We start from the raw sequence: 16,131 nt of genomic DNA on the forward strand, positions 1-16,131 counted from the left end.
GTGGGGAGTTGGGGAGAGAGAGCATGGGGAGAAATGCCAGATACAGGTGAAGGGGAGGAAGCACATCACGCTGCCACGTGTGCACCTATGCAACAATCTTGCATGTTCTTCACATGTACCTCAAAACCTAAAATGCAATTTTAAAAAAAATTTTAAAAGAAATGGTATTTCCTTGAAATGGCACAATTTCAATCTTCGCTAGATTCATGGCTCATGTAAGAGCGCTGCTTTGTTTGCTAGCATTTCCCCCATCTTTATTTCATGCCTGTTTCACCTGCACTCTTTCCTCCCTGGCATGCAATCCAGCTCAGCTGTGCTTTTCTAATCATAGAAATAGCAGTAACAGCAGCCTTGCTAACAAGTTATTTCTGGTCCCACCACCAGGCAAATATCACAGGATCTAATAGGTAAAGAATCTTAGGATCATCCCTATTGCTTGGTGTCATAGACTAAACTGTTTCCCTGTGAATTCATATGTTGAAATCTTAACCCCCAACTTGACTATTTGTAGATAAGCTCTAAGGAGGTAATTACGGTTAATCAGGTGATACCAGTGGGGCCCTGATCTTGTTGGAATGGTGTCAATATAAGGAGAGGAAGGGCATCAAAGAATCTGTCTCTTTCTCCATGCCGGCACAGAGGAAATGTGATGGGAGGACACAGCAAGAAAGGAGTCTTCTGCAAGCCAGGAACAGAGGCCTCCCCTGAAACCAGCCCTGACAGCACGTCCAAACTCACGAAAGACTCAAGGAGAACTTCTGGCCTCCAGAACTGTGAGAAAATGTCTATTGTTAAGCAACGCTACCTTTGGTAGTTTTCTATGGCAGCCTGAGCTGACCAATACCCTTGGCAGGTGGACAGCATTCTTCTAATTGGGCTACATGATGTGAAGTTTAAGTACCATTAGGAGCAGGTACCATTTGTGGTTTTTTTTTTGTTTTGTTTTTGTTTTTGTTTTTGTTTTTGTTTTGAGATGGAGTTTCGCTCTTGTTACCCAGGCTGGAGTGCAATGGCGCGATCTCGGCTCACCGCCACCTCCGCCTCCTGGGTTCAGGCAATTCTCCTGCCTCAGCCTCCTGAGTAGCTGGGATTACAGGCACGCGCCACCATGCCCAGCTAATTTTTTGTATTTTTAGTAGAGACGGGGTTTCACCATGTTGACCCGGATGGTCTCGATCTCTCGACCTCGTGATCCACCCGCCTCGGCCTCCCAAAGTGCTGGGATTACAGGCTTGAGCCACCGCGCCCGGCCGGAGCAGGTACCATTTAATTAAATTGTATAGATATTGCATCTTTTGCACTCAGACTGCCTCTCTTAGTTGTAGGTACATTAATATATGGGAATAGAATTACAAGACCACTCAAAATGAGAAGAAAAAGTGCGATGATATCAAAGTCCATAAAGGCATCCTCTACCCACATCCAGTTCATAGAATCTTTCCCACTGTAGGCTGCACCTGTGTACCCTCAGATTCAATCTGAGCACACAATTATTTAGACAACCAAGGCACCATTTCCAATTTTCTCCATTACCTGCTTAGAGAAACAAGTACTTCAGTCGCCAATTCAAATATTCTTTGAGATCACTTTCCTGAGTTTGATTTTTTAAAATGTGGTATATCCATGTATTGTTGCCTTCTCCTGGGCTAACAACGCCACGGTTACTCTGCTGATTCACACCTGACCGTGAACTGGAGTCCCCGCAAATCTTAGCCTCTTGGGAAGTCTATTTTAAGATAGTCCCTATCTCACACTTGTTCTCAGTCTAGTATGCCGATTGAGAAGAAAGCGTTGCATTACAAAAATTCAGCAAGAGCTGTGGGGGATAGCTGTGAGTTTCAGTTCTGGTCTGGGCCCAGGTTTCCCTTGAGCACCAAATGAAATGGCTGCTTTGCAAGGATCTTCAAGGTGTTCATTAGCTTTACCTCATAGCTTCAAAAAGAAATAATCAGCTAAAGAAAATTTTGTATCATTCTGAAGGGAAATTAGTCCAGAAATAGAGGAGAAGATAAGGTATTTATAAACTAGATTCTACAGCTGCTTAAGATGTAGAAAGCTGCAAGAGACAGTTGTTCCCCCTCTACTGACAAGAGAAAGCTGTATGGTCTGCAAAATCGTATGTTTGATCCCACCAGAGAGCTGAAGTTGCAAGGTCACTGGATCAACTGAAGTCCGAAGTATGAGAAAACCCCCTAACGAGGGCCAGACACATAAACCAATTTGTGTTTGGCAGGTAATGGAAGGAAAATATGGCAGCCATAAATGTTGCTTGAAGAAAATCACTGAGGTTTTCATCACTTCTTACAGACCAAGTGTCAACTATTGTGACAGCTTAGAAACTCTGCGAGTCCCAGATATGGGCACGTTTTTGCCCATTTGCCAGGCCTTTTCCTCCCACATTCCCTGAGTTCTGACAAGAAACGTGTGGCAGGGAAGGAGGATGTCCTGAGCTCGCCTCAGTGGTGTAGGCTTTCAGGTCACGATTGGCAACCACCAGAGTACAGGCACGAAACCTGGTGGCTTCTCTCACGTGAAACAGAAGGCACCTGCCACTGACGTTGGAGGAAGGAACCCTTCCTACCCTTGGTCCCAGCTATAGGCCAGCTGCTGAGGTGGGGTTAGACACACACGCTGTCTATACCGGACAAGGGGAAGAGACTTGCTCTCGCCCAAGACTTCCTGTCACTGAAAGGTAGAGTTCCACCTCCCCAAGGGGATGTCACAGGAACACCAGGACTCAGGCACCCATGGCCTGGGGTTTGGTACTCATTCAATGCAATCAGTAGCTTGAGATGGTTTCGTTCCACCCCCACCCCCCACCCCACAGGTAAAAGAAAAGTTTCTTAAAAGCTCTAATCCTTACAATCTTGAGACGGTTTCAATCAATCACGTGAGTGGGTTGTGGATCTTTTCCTTTAATGAGGAAAACCCACGATGTGGGGACAAAGTTCTCATGTTCAGAAGAGACTGGCCTCGTCTTAAGGAAATCGTGTTGATTGGGATTTCTCTTAACCTCCTTCAGTTGTGTTCACCATGATTAAAATCGAGAGCCGCACCCCTTCCCCGCCGCCCGCCCCGACTGCCGGCTCTTCCCCTTCCTCCGCCGCCACGTGCTTCCGTCCGAGTCCCGCGCGCGCCCATCCCGGACCCGCGGCAGCTGCAGCTCTCGCCGCTGAAGGGGCTCAGCCTGGTCGGCGCGGAGAACACGCCCCGGCCCCGCACGGGCCCCGCGTCCTGGCCCGCAGGACCGCGAGGAGGGGCTTCCAGGAGCCCGCGGGGCGGAAACCAGAGCAGCCGCCCGCGGCGTGGAGGAGGAGCCGCTGCTGCGCGAGAACCCGCGCCGCCCTGTCCTGTCCCGTCGATACCAGGACACCTGGCAGATGGATGAGAAGGCGGAGGCCTCCCGGACCGCCGAGGGGGTGGACCCGTCCCAGGACACTCGGCACTGGGAATCCCTGAAGCCCGAGGAGAGAGACTTTATGTCCCACGTTCTGGCTTTCTTTGCAGCAAGTGATGGCATAGTAAATGAAAACCCGGTGGAGCGATTTAGCCACGAAGGTCGGATGGCAGAAGCCGGCTGTTTCTATGGCTTCCAAATTGCCGTGGAAAACATCCATTCTGAAATGTATAGTCTCCTTATTGACACTTACATAAAAGATCCCAAAGGAATTTCTCTTCAATGCCATTGAAACGATGCTTGCGTCAAGAAGAAGGCAGATTGGGCCTTGCGCTGCATTGGGGACAAAGAGGCCACCCATGGTGAACGCATGTAGCCTTTGCTGCGGTGGAAGGCATCTCCTTTTCTGGTTCTTTTGCATCCATATTCTGGCTCAAGAAACGCGGACTGATGCCTGGCCTCACGTTTTCTAATGAACTTATTAGCAGAGATGAGGGTTTACACTGCGATTTTGCTTGTCTGATGTTCAAACACCTAGTACACAAACCATCAGAGGAGAGAGTAAGAGAAATAATTATCAATGCTGTTCGGATGGAACAAGAGTTCCTCACTGAGGCCTTGCCTGGGAAGCTCATTGGGATGAATTGCACTCTAATGAAGCAATACATTGAGTTTGTGGCAGACAGACTTATGCTGGCCCTGGGTTTTAGCAAGGTTTTCAGAGTAGAGAATCCATTTGACTTTATGGAGAATATTTCACTGGAAGGAAAGACTAACTTCTTTGAGAAGAGAGTAGGCGAGTAGCAGACGACAGAAGTGATGTCAAGTCCAACAGATAATTCTTTTACCTTGGATGCTGACTTCTAAATGAACTGAAGATGTGCCTTTATTTTGCTGATTTTTTTGTCCATCTCATGAAAATGTCAGCTAAAGTGTTATCAACTAGCTTCACCATGCATTGTCCATAACGCTCATTAACAGCATCTTTGAAACTGTAGCTACCTCACAACCAGTCCTGTGCATTTATAATGCTGGTGCTATCACCTTTTGCTAGCAGGCTGGCTCGCTGCGATTTACCATAGCAGTGACAGTGGCAGTCTTCTTGGCTTTAAAGTGAGGGGTGACCTTCTAGTCAGCTTGACACAGCAGGATTAAACATTTCATTTAACCAGCACTGCCAGTTGAAAGATGCAGCCTCACTGCTTCAATGCAGATTTTAATGTTTACTTCAATAGAAAACCGGCACTTCACAAACGTTGTTTGTGCTCCAAAGATGATAATAGCTTGATTGATTTGGTTTCTACATCAAATACAAAGCATTCTCCTGACCACTAACAGGAGCCAATTCACAATTCACCAAGGGGCTAAAGTCAGTTCAACTTATATAGACTCAGCATGTAACTTCTACCTTTTATTTTCATGAATTAAAATACTAATTAACCGACTTTAAAGTCAATACTGTATATAGCTAGATATTAGTCTGTTGGTGCCAGATACAAGATGGGTTGTGTGTTTCTCCTGTGGCTTGGATAGTGTTCTGGGATTCTCTGCCCCATCTGAGAGTGCTGTGGGATCAAAAAATCTCTCAGGGCAAGGAGGTTTTTAAGTTAAATCCCTAGAAATTTAGGCATGTTCTGGGCCTTCATATGGGTGAGAAGCCGTTTCATTTTATTTCTTGCTGTATTTTCCCCAACTTCTAGTTGATAAGATTCTTGAAGAGTTTTCATGTGTGGGAGCTAAGGCAGTATCGTAAAATTTCCAGTCATCCTTAAACAAATGACCCACCTCAGATCTGGCTCCTGTGAAGTGGCAAAATAGTTGTTTATTCTTGTTTTGTTTGTATGTAAGTAGGTTGTGTGAGTTAATTCATTTATATTTACATATTTTTTTAAAATTAGAAATTTTTAAATTATGTATGTCTTTTAGATTTTGCCTGTAGTTCATACTTTGAAATAATTGCCAGCGTCTTATTCTAGCATTGTGTAAATCTGACCATCATCTAGGGGAATCTTACATTTCAGTAAGAAACCATGAGTTATAAATACGGTTTCCATTCAAATATTCATTTCAGAAGGAAACAAATATTCTTAAATAGGGCTACTTTGAATTAATCTGCCTTTATGTTTGAGAGAAAAGAAAATCTGTCTTTATGTTTAGGAGAAGCCATGAGTTATTAATACAGTTTCCATTCAAATATTAATTTCAAAAGGAAACAAACAAATATTCTTAATAGGGCTACTTTGAATTAATCTGCCTTTAGGTCTGGGAGAAAAAAGCTGAGATATTGCTTGAAAGATGATGCCAGTTCAATGTTGACCTTTTGGCCCCATTTGTTAATCGTATTCACTATTTGAACATTGTTGTGTTCTGTTGTTAGTTTTCATCATTTATTGTGTAGTCAATTTTTAAATCTCCGTATACCTTTTCGTGGCTTTTAAGTTATTGTTACCTAAAGTTAATGAATCCCGATTAAAATCAAATAAAAACACTGAGAGACGTTCTCTTGGATTAAGTGGTAATAATAATAATATAAAAAAAGGGGTGTGAATTCCTATTGGTTTTTTATCCCTAGCCTGTATCACTGCTGGACCTTCATGTGTGTACTTGAAAACAAAACATGTACAAAGATCGCACTGGTTTGAAGATTTTAGTGGTGACAGTGACCAAATCAGTTATTAGTACTGTATCCAGAAACCAATCTTGGAAATATGAAATTATGCTCTTTTCAAATAGCTTAAAAGAAGGCCCCGTGTGGTGGCTGATGCCTATAATCCCAGTATTTTGTGAGGCTATGGCGGGCAGATCACCTGAGGCCAGGAGTTTGATACCAGCCTGGCCAACACGGCCAAACCCTGTCTCTACTAAAAATACAAACATTAGCTGGACGTATTAGCATGCCTGTAATCCCAGCGACTCAGGAGGCTGAGGCAGGAGAATCACTTGAACCTGGGAGGTGGGGGTAGAGGTTGCAGTGAGCTGAGATTCTGCCACTGCACTCCAACCTGGGCAACAGAGGGAGACGCTGTGTCAAAATGAAGAAATAAATAACATAGCTGAAAAAAACTACTGTGTGTTTATTCTCACCTTTCCTTATTTTATTGGATGCTGTTTAAAGAAAAGAAAATTATCCTCATACTAAATTTCCAAAATGGTTCTTTGCATTTCTCATTTTGTTCAATGATGGAGAGAAAAGTTAATTGTCTTATTTGATAAGTTTGGCATAGGTCTTGCCACATTTTTGATGCTTTTGTTCACGGTTCTGTCATTAGAATGCCAGCAACTAGGTACGTGCAAGGAGTAACCTAACCACGTTCCTGCAATGATGACCGCTTCCTGCCACCCAGCTTCCCACCGTGGCACCTTCCTGCAGGTGGTTTCCATCCCTTATTGACGGCCTGAGAACTTGGCTTTATGAAAGGCCCCACGCCATTTGTCTGGCATGAGTCATGGCAACGTTTCTTTTCATCATTTGGGGGATGGGATGGGGATGCACAGGTTTGCAAGTGACTAGGACCCAAGTCAGGCCCCTGTGGAACCCCTCAGAGTTTAGTGACAAGTAGCCTCCTCCCCCGACTCCCCCTGCAGGACAGTTGCTTGCAAGACGAGGCCTGGAGAAGGCCAGGGTGCCCAAAGCCACAAAAAAGTCCAGGGATGAGTCCCGGCTGGAGATGCCTTGGCTCATCTGCCAGTGCCCTTCCAGGGCACACAGGGCAGGGACTCTGGGGATCTGGCCAAGAGACTGAGCAAGAGAACCAGGGAGGTTATGCAGCAGGCTTCTGCACAGCAAGCAGACAGTACTCTTGGAGCCACAGCCCCAAGTCGGGTCCTCCACCTCCTACTCCTAAGGACCCTTCATTGCAGCGATTCTTTTACTAGAACCACAAGGTGACAGCACATAGATGTCAGTGTCCTCATCTGGCCAACCATGTGCAGCTGCCAATGCCCAAGGCAGCCTCCCTCCCTACCGAGACCTGAACTCAGGACCTTACCTTAAGGAGAAGATGTCCTGTTCTTTCTTTCCCATCAGAACTGCCTGGCCCAGACCCTATCTCTGTCTGGTGACCAGGACAGTCCCATTCCTTGTCTCCCAGGTTGGGCAGTACAGATTCTCCTAAGCTCCCTGCCCTTGTGAGTCCCCAACAGTCTCATGTGGCTCCAGCTTACATAGGAATATCCGTGGCCAGGGGGAATGCTGGGAAGATGGCCGCCTAAGAACAGCTCAGGACTTCAGCTCCCAGTGAACGTGCAGAGGGTGAGTGGACGCCGCATTTCCAGACGAACTCTTATTGCCCACAGACCAGGAGACACCCAGGCAGAGGGGTCGCCAGCATCACAATCCCAGCCGCTGCGGCTGTTTTGGCCCCCGCGGGGCTGATTCCGTGCGGCTGCTGTGACCACGCCCTGTTGCTGCGGTTCTCCATACAAAAGCCACTGGTCTGGGAGCCCTCTTAGCTGGCGAGCAGAGCCCTGAGACGGCAGAGTTGCCCATTCAGCTGAAATAGCGAGTCAGGCCAGGAGATTCCTAGGCAAAAAACCCGACAGGAGCTGGCGCCGCGGTTCGAGCCGACTCCGTGAGTCGCAGCACGGGAGATCCCGGCGCCTTTTCAACAAGCGACCGGAACGCGGGGTCGTTCAACTCAAAAGAAAAGACTCTGAGTCAGGGAGCCAGGTGATCAGGCTCGGTGGGTCCCACCCCTCCACCCCCAACAACAACGAAAACAAAAACAGTAATTGGAAACCCTCTGGGTTGAGCCCTTCAAACCAAGCACAGCTGAACCTGGACGGTCCAGCTCCGAGGGGGAGGGGCTTCCGCCATTACTGAGACTCTCCACCGCTACGGAGGCAGGCTGCCGTTGCCGAGGCAACCTGCCACAACAGAGAGAGTCCTCCATAACAGAGGCGGGGCCACCGTTGCTGAGACAGTTCTAACTACGTCCATATAAACAGGACTGCAGGGAAGAGCTCAGGGCAGCTGGGCGGAGCCCACAACAGCTCAGCAAAGCCCCTGCAGGCAGGCAAAGGCTAGGGGTGCTGCTAGCTGGGCGGGTCCGACCTGAAAGAAAAATCAAAAAAGGCAGTAGTGCAACGGAAACTCATAAAGCTCCAACTCCCTGGGACAGAGACAGACAACAGGTGGATAAACCCACAAAAATGGGAAGAAACCAGCGTAAAAAGGATGAAAACTACCGAAACCAGAACACCTCTCCTCCTAAAAGGGATCACAACTCCTCACCAGCAAAGGAACCAGACCGGATGGAGAAGGAGGGTGATGAAATGACAGAATCAGACTTCAGAAGGTGGGTAGTAAGAAACTACAATGAGCTAAAAGAACATGTTCTAACCGAACGCAAAGAAAATAGGAACCTTGAAAAAAGATTGGACGAACTGCTGACGAGAATGGACAGCATAGAGAGGAGTATAAGTGAATTGATGGAGCTGAAAAACGCAACACGAGAACTTCATGAAGCATGCACAAGCTTCAACAGCCGAATTGACCAAGCAGAAGAAAGGATATCAGAGGTTGAAGATCAACTCAATGAAATAAAAAGAGAAGGCGAGAACAGAGAAAAAAGCACAAAAAGGAATGAACAAAATCTTCAAGAAATGTGGGACTATGTGAAAAGACCTAATCTACGTCTGATAGGTGTACCTGAATGTGATGAAGAGAATGAATCCAAGCTGGAAAATACTCTTCAGGATATTATCCAGGAAAACTTCCCCAACCTAGCAAGGCAGACCAATATTCCAATCCAGGAAATACAGAGAACACCACAAAGATATTCCTCAAGAAGAGCAAGCCCAAGGCACATAATCGTCAGATTCACCAGGGTTGAAATGAAAGAGAAAATGCTAAGGGCAGCCAGAGAGAAAGGTCGGGTTACCCACAAAGGGAAGCCCATTAGGCTCACAGAAGATCTCTCAGTAGAAACCCTACAAGCCAGAAGAGATTGGGGGCCAATATTCAACATCCTTAAAGAAAAGAACTTTCAACCCAGAATCTCCTATCCAGCCAAACTAAGCTTCATAAGTGAAGGAGAAATAAAATCCTTTGTGAACAAGCAAGCACTCAGAGATTTCATCACCATCAAACCTGCTCTACAAGAACTCCTGAAAAAGGCTCTACACATATAAAGGAACAACCAGTACCAGCCACTCCAAAAACACACCAAATGGTAAAAGAGCATCAACACAATCAAGAAGCTGCATCAACTAACCAACAAAACAGCCAGGTAGCATCAAAATGACAGTATCAAATTCACACATAACAATACTATCCCTAAATGTCAATGGACTAAATGCCCCAATCAAAAGACACAGACTGGCAAATTGGATAAAAAGCCAAAACCCATCAGTGTGCTGTATCCAGGAAACCCATCTTACATGCAAGGATACACAAAGGCTCAAAATAACGGGATGGAGGAAGATCTACCAAGCAAATGGAGAGCAAAAAAAAGCAGGAGTTGCAATTCTCATCTCTGATAAAATAGACTTTAAAGCAACAAAGATCAAAAGAGACAAAGAAGGACATTACATAATGGTAAAAGGATCACTGCAACAAGAAGAGCTAATGATCCTAAATATATACGCACCCAATACAGGAGCACTCAGATACATAAGGCAAGTTCTTAATGACTTACAAAGAGACCTAGAATCCCACACAATAATAGTGGGAGACTTTAACACCCCATTGTCAATATTAGACAGATCAACCAGACAGAAAATCAACAAGGATATCCAGGACCTGAATACAGACCTGGAACAAGCAAACCTAATAGATATTTACAGAACTCTCCACCCCAAATCCACAGAATATACATTCTCAGCACCACATCACACCTACTCTAAAATTGACCACACAATTGGCAATAAATCACTCCTCAGCAAATGCAAAAGAACAGAAATCATAACAAACAGTCTCTCAGAGCACAGTGCAATCGACTTAGAACTCAGAATGCAGAAACTAACTCAGAACCACACAGCTTCATGGAAACTGAACAACTTGCTCTTGAATGTTGACTGGATAAACAATGAAATGAAGGCAGAAATAAAGATGTTCTTCGAAACCAATGAGAACGAAGACACAACATACCAGAATCTCTGGGACACATTTAAAGCAGTCTCCAGAGGAAAATATATAGCAATGAGTGCCCACATGAGAAGAAAGGAGAGATCGAAAATTGACACCCTATCATCAAAATTGAAAGAGCTAGTGGAGCAAGATCAAAAAAACTCAAAACCTAGCAGAAGACAGGAAATAACTAAGATCAGAGCAGAACTGAAGGAAATAGAGACACAAAAAAACTCTTCAAAAAATCAATAAATCCAGGAGCTGGTTTTTTGAAAAGATCAACAAAATAGACAGACCACTAGCCAGATTAATAAAAAAGAAAAGAGAGAATAACCAAATTGATGCAATAAAAAACGATAAAGGGGATATCACCACAGATTCCACAGAAATCCAAACCATCATCAGAGATTATTACAAACAACTCTATGCACATAAACTAGTAAACCTGGAAGAAATGGATAAATTCCTGGACACCTGCATCCTCCCAAGCCTAAAACTGGAAGAAGCCGAAACCCTGAATAGACCAATAACATAGTCTGAAGTCGAGGCAGCAATAAAGAGCCTACCACCCAAAAGAAGCCCAGGTCCAGATGGGTTCGCAGCTGAATTCTACCAGACATACAAAGAGGAGCTGATACCATTCCTTCTGAAACTATTCCAGACAATCCAAAAAGAGGGAATCCTTCCCAAATCATTTTATGAGACCAACATCATCCTGATACCAAAACCCGGCAGCGACTCAACAAGAAAAGAAAATTTCAGGCCAATATCCATGATGAACATAGATGCAAAAATCTTCAATAAAATACTGGCAAACCGATTGCAACAGCATATCAAAAAGCTCATCCACCATGATCAAGTAGGATTCATCCCGGGGATACAAGGCTGGTTCAACATACACGAGTCCATAAACGTAATTCACCACATAAACAGAACCAAAGACAAAAACCACATGATTATCTCAATTGATGCAGAGAAGGTTTTTGACAAAATTCAACAACGCTTTATGCTAAAAACCCTCAATAAACTAGGTATTGACGGAACGTATCTCAAAACAATAAAAGCTATTTATGACAAACGAACAGCCAATATCATACTGAATGGGCAAAAACTGGAAGCATTCCCTTTGAAATCTGGCACTAGACAAGGATGCCCTCTCTCACCACTCCTATTCAATATAGTACTGGAAGTTCTAGCCAGAGCAATCAGGCAAGAAAAAGAAATAAAGGGTATCCAAATTGGAAAGGAGGAAATCAAATTGTCTCTATTTGCAGATGACATGATTGTATATCTGGAAGACCCCATCATCTCAGCCCAAAATCTCCTGAAACTGATAAACAACTTCAGCAAAGTCTCAGGATACAAAATCAACGTGCAAAAATCACAAGCATTCCTATACACCAGTAATAGACTTCAAGAGAGCCAAATCAAGAACGAACTGCCATTCACAATTGCTACAAAGAGAATAAAATACCTAGGAATGCAACTAACAAGGAACGTAAAGGACCTCTTCAAGGAGAACTACAAGCCATTGCTCAACGAAATAAGAGAGGACACAAACAGATGGAGAAACATTCCATGTTCATGGTTAGGAAGAATCAACATCGTGAAAATGGCCATACTGCCCAAAGTAATGTACAGATTCAACGCTATTTCCATCAAGCTACCAATGACCTTCTTCACAGAACTGGAAAAAAACACCTTAAACTTCATATGGAACCAAAAGAGAGCCCGCATAGCCAAGTCAATTCTAAGCAAAAAGAACAAAGCAGGAGGCATCGCACTACCGGACTTCAAACTATACTACAAGGCTACAGTAATCAAAACAGCATGGGACTGGTACAAAAACAGAGATATAGACCAATGGAACAGAACAGAGGCCTCACAGGAAATACAACATACACACAACCATCTGATCTTCGACAAACCTGACAAAAACAAGCAATGGGGAAAGGACTCCCTGTTTAATAAATGGTGTTGGGAAAACTGGCTAGCCATGTGCAGAAAGCAGAAACAGGACCCCTTCCTGACACCTTACACCAAAATTAACTCCAGATGGATTAAAGACTTAAACATCAGACCTAACACCATAAAAACCGTAGAAGAAAATCGAGGCAAAACCATTCAGAACATAGGTGTAGGCAAGGACTTCCTGACCAAAACGTCAAAAGCAACGGCAACAAAAGCCAAAATAGACAAATGGGACCTAATCAAACTCCACAGCTTCTGCACGGCAAAAGAAACAGTCAGTAGAGTGAATCGGCAACCAACAGAATGGGAAAAAATTTTTGCAGCCTACCCATCTGACAAGGGGCTGATATCCAGAATTTACAAAGAACTAAAGCAGATCTATAAGAAAAAAACAAACAAGCCCATTCAAAAATGGGCGAAGGATATGAACAGATACTTTACAAAAGAAGACATACAGGAGGCCAACAAACATATGAAAAAATGCTCATCATCACTGGTCATCAGAGAAATGCAAATCAAAACCACATTGAGATACCATCTCACACCAGTTAGAATGGCGATCATTAAAAAATCTGGAAACAACAGATGCTGGAGAGGATGTGGAGAAATAGGAACACTTTTACACTGTTGGTGGGAATGTAAATTAATTCAACCATTGTGGAAGACAGTGTGGCAATTCCTCAAGGACCTAAAAATATAAATCCCATTTGACCCAGCAATCCCATTACTGGGTATATATCCAAAGGATTATAAATCATTCTACTACAAGGACACGTGCACACGTATGTTCATTGCAGCACTGTCTACAATAGCAAAGACCTGGAACCAACCCAAATGCCCAACGATGATAGACTGGATAGGGAAAATGTGGTACATATACATGATGGAATATTACGCAGCCATCAAAAACGATGAGTTCACGTCCTTTGTAGGGACATGGATGAACCTGGAAACCATCATTCTCAGCAAACTGACACAAGAGCAGAAAATCAAACACCGTATATTCTCACTCATAGGCAGGTGTTGAACAATGAGAACACATGGACACAGGGAGGGGAGCACTACACACTGGGGTCCGTTGGGGGGAAATGGGGGAGGGGCAGGGGGGTGGGGAGGTGGGAAGAGATAGCATGGGGAGAAATGACAGATACAGGTGAGGGGACGGAAGGCAGCAAACCATACTGCCATGTGTGTACCTATGCAACAATCTTGCATGTTCATCACATGTACCCCCAAACCTAAAATGCAATAAAAAAAAAATTAAAAAAAAAAAAAGGAATATCCATGGCCCATATTTCCAGAAACTCTTTTCCTCCCATGCTGAGCCCATCCTCTGCTGCATGTTCCCCTCACAGGGCAGACACTGTTTTTGTCACATCCTCGGTTTGCCTGCCCACGCCCCGGACTGACCTTTCTTTTTCATAACTGCCTCTCCCTCTTTGGACAGTGTCTTTCCGGTACTGCCCATGAAGACGACCCACCCTCCCCTGCTCACGGAGAGTGTGTCTGACCTGAGCTGGGCTGTCATATCCAGTACTTACCTGGAATAGGAGAAGACAGGCAGGATGGCCAAAGACTACATACACCTCTGAAGCTTATCCACTTGAGAGAGAGTCCCGGAAGATACTGGTCCTTCATTCCTGCTCTGTATATCCAATGTGACTGAACTCTGAATAAAATGTACAAGTTATAATAATGTAGTAATTGACTACATTACTTGGGGGTGGTGACGATGAGCAAGTATGTGAAGGAGAGATGGGGCCTAAACTCAGAAAGCAAAGAGGAATAATAGCTACTTAGAGATAAGGAGCTAAATAATTCCTTATATATGATGAAACTCTGGGAGCGCGCATGGGGACTGCTGTTTTACTAAACAAATTTTGAAGTATACATAACTTTGATGAAGTATCCTAAATAAAAAAAAAATTTTTGCCATATATTTTTGTGTATATATTTACATACACGTGTATTTCCTTTCATTGTATTTTGAATATAAATTTGTGTACAGTCATGTTAATCCCTCTTTTCATTTAAGGATTTGAGTTTGATGTCACGCATAAAACGTGTCCCCACTGTATGACTCCAGAAATGTTGGCCAAAGGAGGTTCAGAGGAACTGGTGGGCAAGTACTACCGAGTTTGGGCCGGAAGATGGAGAAAAAGACTTCTGACTAAATGTTAAAAATGACTTGTTCTATCATCTTTCCACAGTCATTTGGGCAGAAATTAGCAAAATCAGAAATGTACAAATACCTTGATCTGGCAATTCCATTTCCAGGTGTCTGCGGAGAAGTAGACGGGGACGCACGACAGATCTATGCGTCGGTCTGATCCCTGCCGCTGTGTCTGTAATAATACACATTGGAGCACTTCCATGGCCATCGGGTAGAGAAGGTTTGAAGAATGATCCACTTGCGTCAAGAAGGGTGTTTAAAAGATCAAAGCCTGATGGAAATGCTGGAGGCAACGGCGCTGACAGGGGCTCGTGTGTATTGAACAACGACTATGTGACAGGCATTGGGCTCGCGCTTTTCCTGCACAGCTCATTTAAACACTGGGCAACCTGAGTGTTCTGGTTTAGTGCATTTGACATATAGAAATGGAGGCACAGAAAATTAATGTGTTTCACTTCAAACCCAGGCAGATTAGGTTTCTCCCCCAGAGTCTGTGGCTTCACCAGAGGTGTGACTCGGGTTCCGTCATTCTCCATTTTAGGAATTTCCAGTGTTCCAAATATGAGCAGCTGAGAAAACAAACTGAAAACCCTAAACACCAGGATAAGTAAGGGAAGATGTTTGTTGTGGGGAGATTAAAAATGGACTTTTTTTGCCCCAAGCAACAAAGAGGCACATTGGAAAATAGACAAGAGACAAGAAGTTTTTGTTTGTTTGTTTGTTCATATAAGATGGAGTTTCACCATAATGGCCAGGCTGGTCTTGAACTCCTGACCTCAGGTGATCCACCCACCTCAGCTTCCCAAAGTGCTAGGATTACAGGCGTGAGCCAACGCGCCTGGCCTGAAGAGAAGTTTTAAGATATATTTGGTCCAAGGAAGAGACTCTTCAGATGGAAGGTCATGTCAGCTAGAAACATTCATGTGACTGATGGGCTCGAACCACCGACGTTTCAGTCAACATCGGACAGCACTACCCTAGTGGTCCAGAGACACTGCTTGTGAAACAATGAAAGCTGCTTCTCAAGTGTGTCACTCATCATGTCAGGTGTTGTCATTTAGTTGCACAGGGAAGTATTCTGTTGCCAGGCTCGAGCACCTGTAACTCTTCTGTTTTGTTGAAACTTCCTCCCCACCACCAGCCTCTTTAGAAGACTGGGAGCTCTGCCAACATCCAGGCCAAGAGTCCTGTCCTTGTGCATGTTCGGACATTGATCCAGGCCTCATCTGTGGGAGACTCCTCCACGCACATTCCAGGTGCCCAGGTGACGGTGGCCGTCTCTAGGTCTGGGGTCATCCGCTTTCCCATTCCTAGCCCACCTCACCCACCATGAAGCCTGGTCAGGGTTGCCAGAGACTCCAGCGAGGAGGTTGCTGATATTTGTGTGTGTTTGCCAAAAACCAACAAGAAACCTGCTCTGTGCCCATCTGGCTGATCCCTCCCCCTTTCTAGCCAAGGGCTTCATGAGCCAGGGCTCTTGGGTTTGCTCACAAGGCAGCCCCTCACCTAGCAGGCACTGGT

The 16,131-nt window shown here is 44.7% G+C and overlaps 1 long non-coding RNA gene and 1 pseudogene across 1 annotated transcript; both read left to right on the forward strand.

Annotated features, from left to right (window-relative positions):
* Nucleotides 1-483: 483 nt before the first annotated feature.
* On the forward strand, nt 484-14,133 carry LOC141581764 (uncharacterized). The gene is made up of 2 exons (XR_012514486.1): nt 484-773; nt 13,885-14,133. It is a non-coding gene; the product is annotated as an uncharacterized LOC141581764 (long non-coding RNA).
* Nucleotides 720-4,639, forward strand: LOC141581763 (ribonucleoside-diphosphate reductase subunit M2 pseudogene; annotated as a pseudogene).
* Nucleotides 14,134-16,131: the final 1,998 nt, after the last annotated feature.

This window comes from Saimiri boliviensis, chromosome 17, assembly GCF_048565385.1.
Source record: "Saimiri boliviensis isolate mSaiBol1 chromosome 17, mSaiBol1.pri, whole genome shotgun sequence".
NCBI lineage: Eukaryota > Metazoa > Chordata > Mammalia > Primates > Cebidae > Saimiri > Saimiri boliviensis.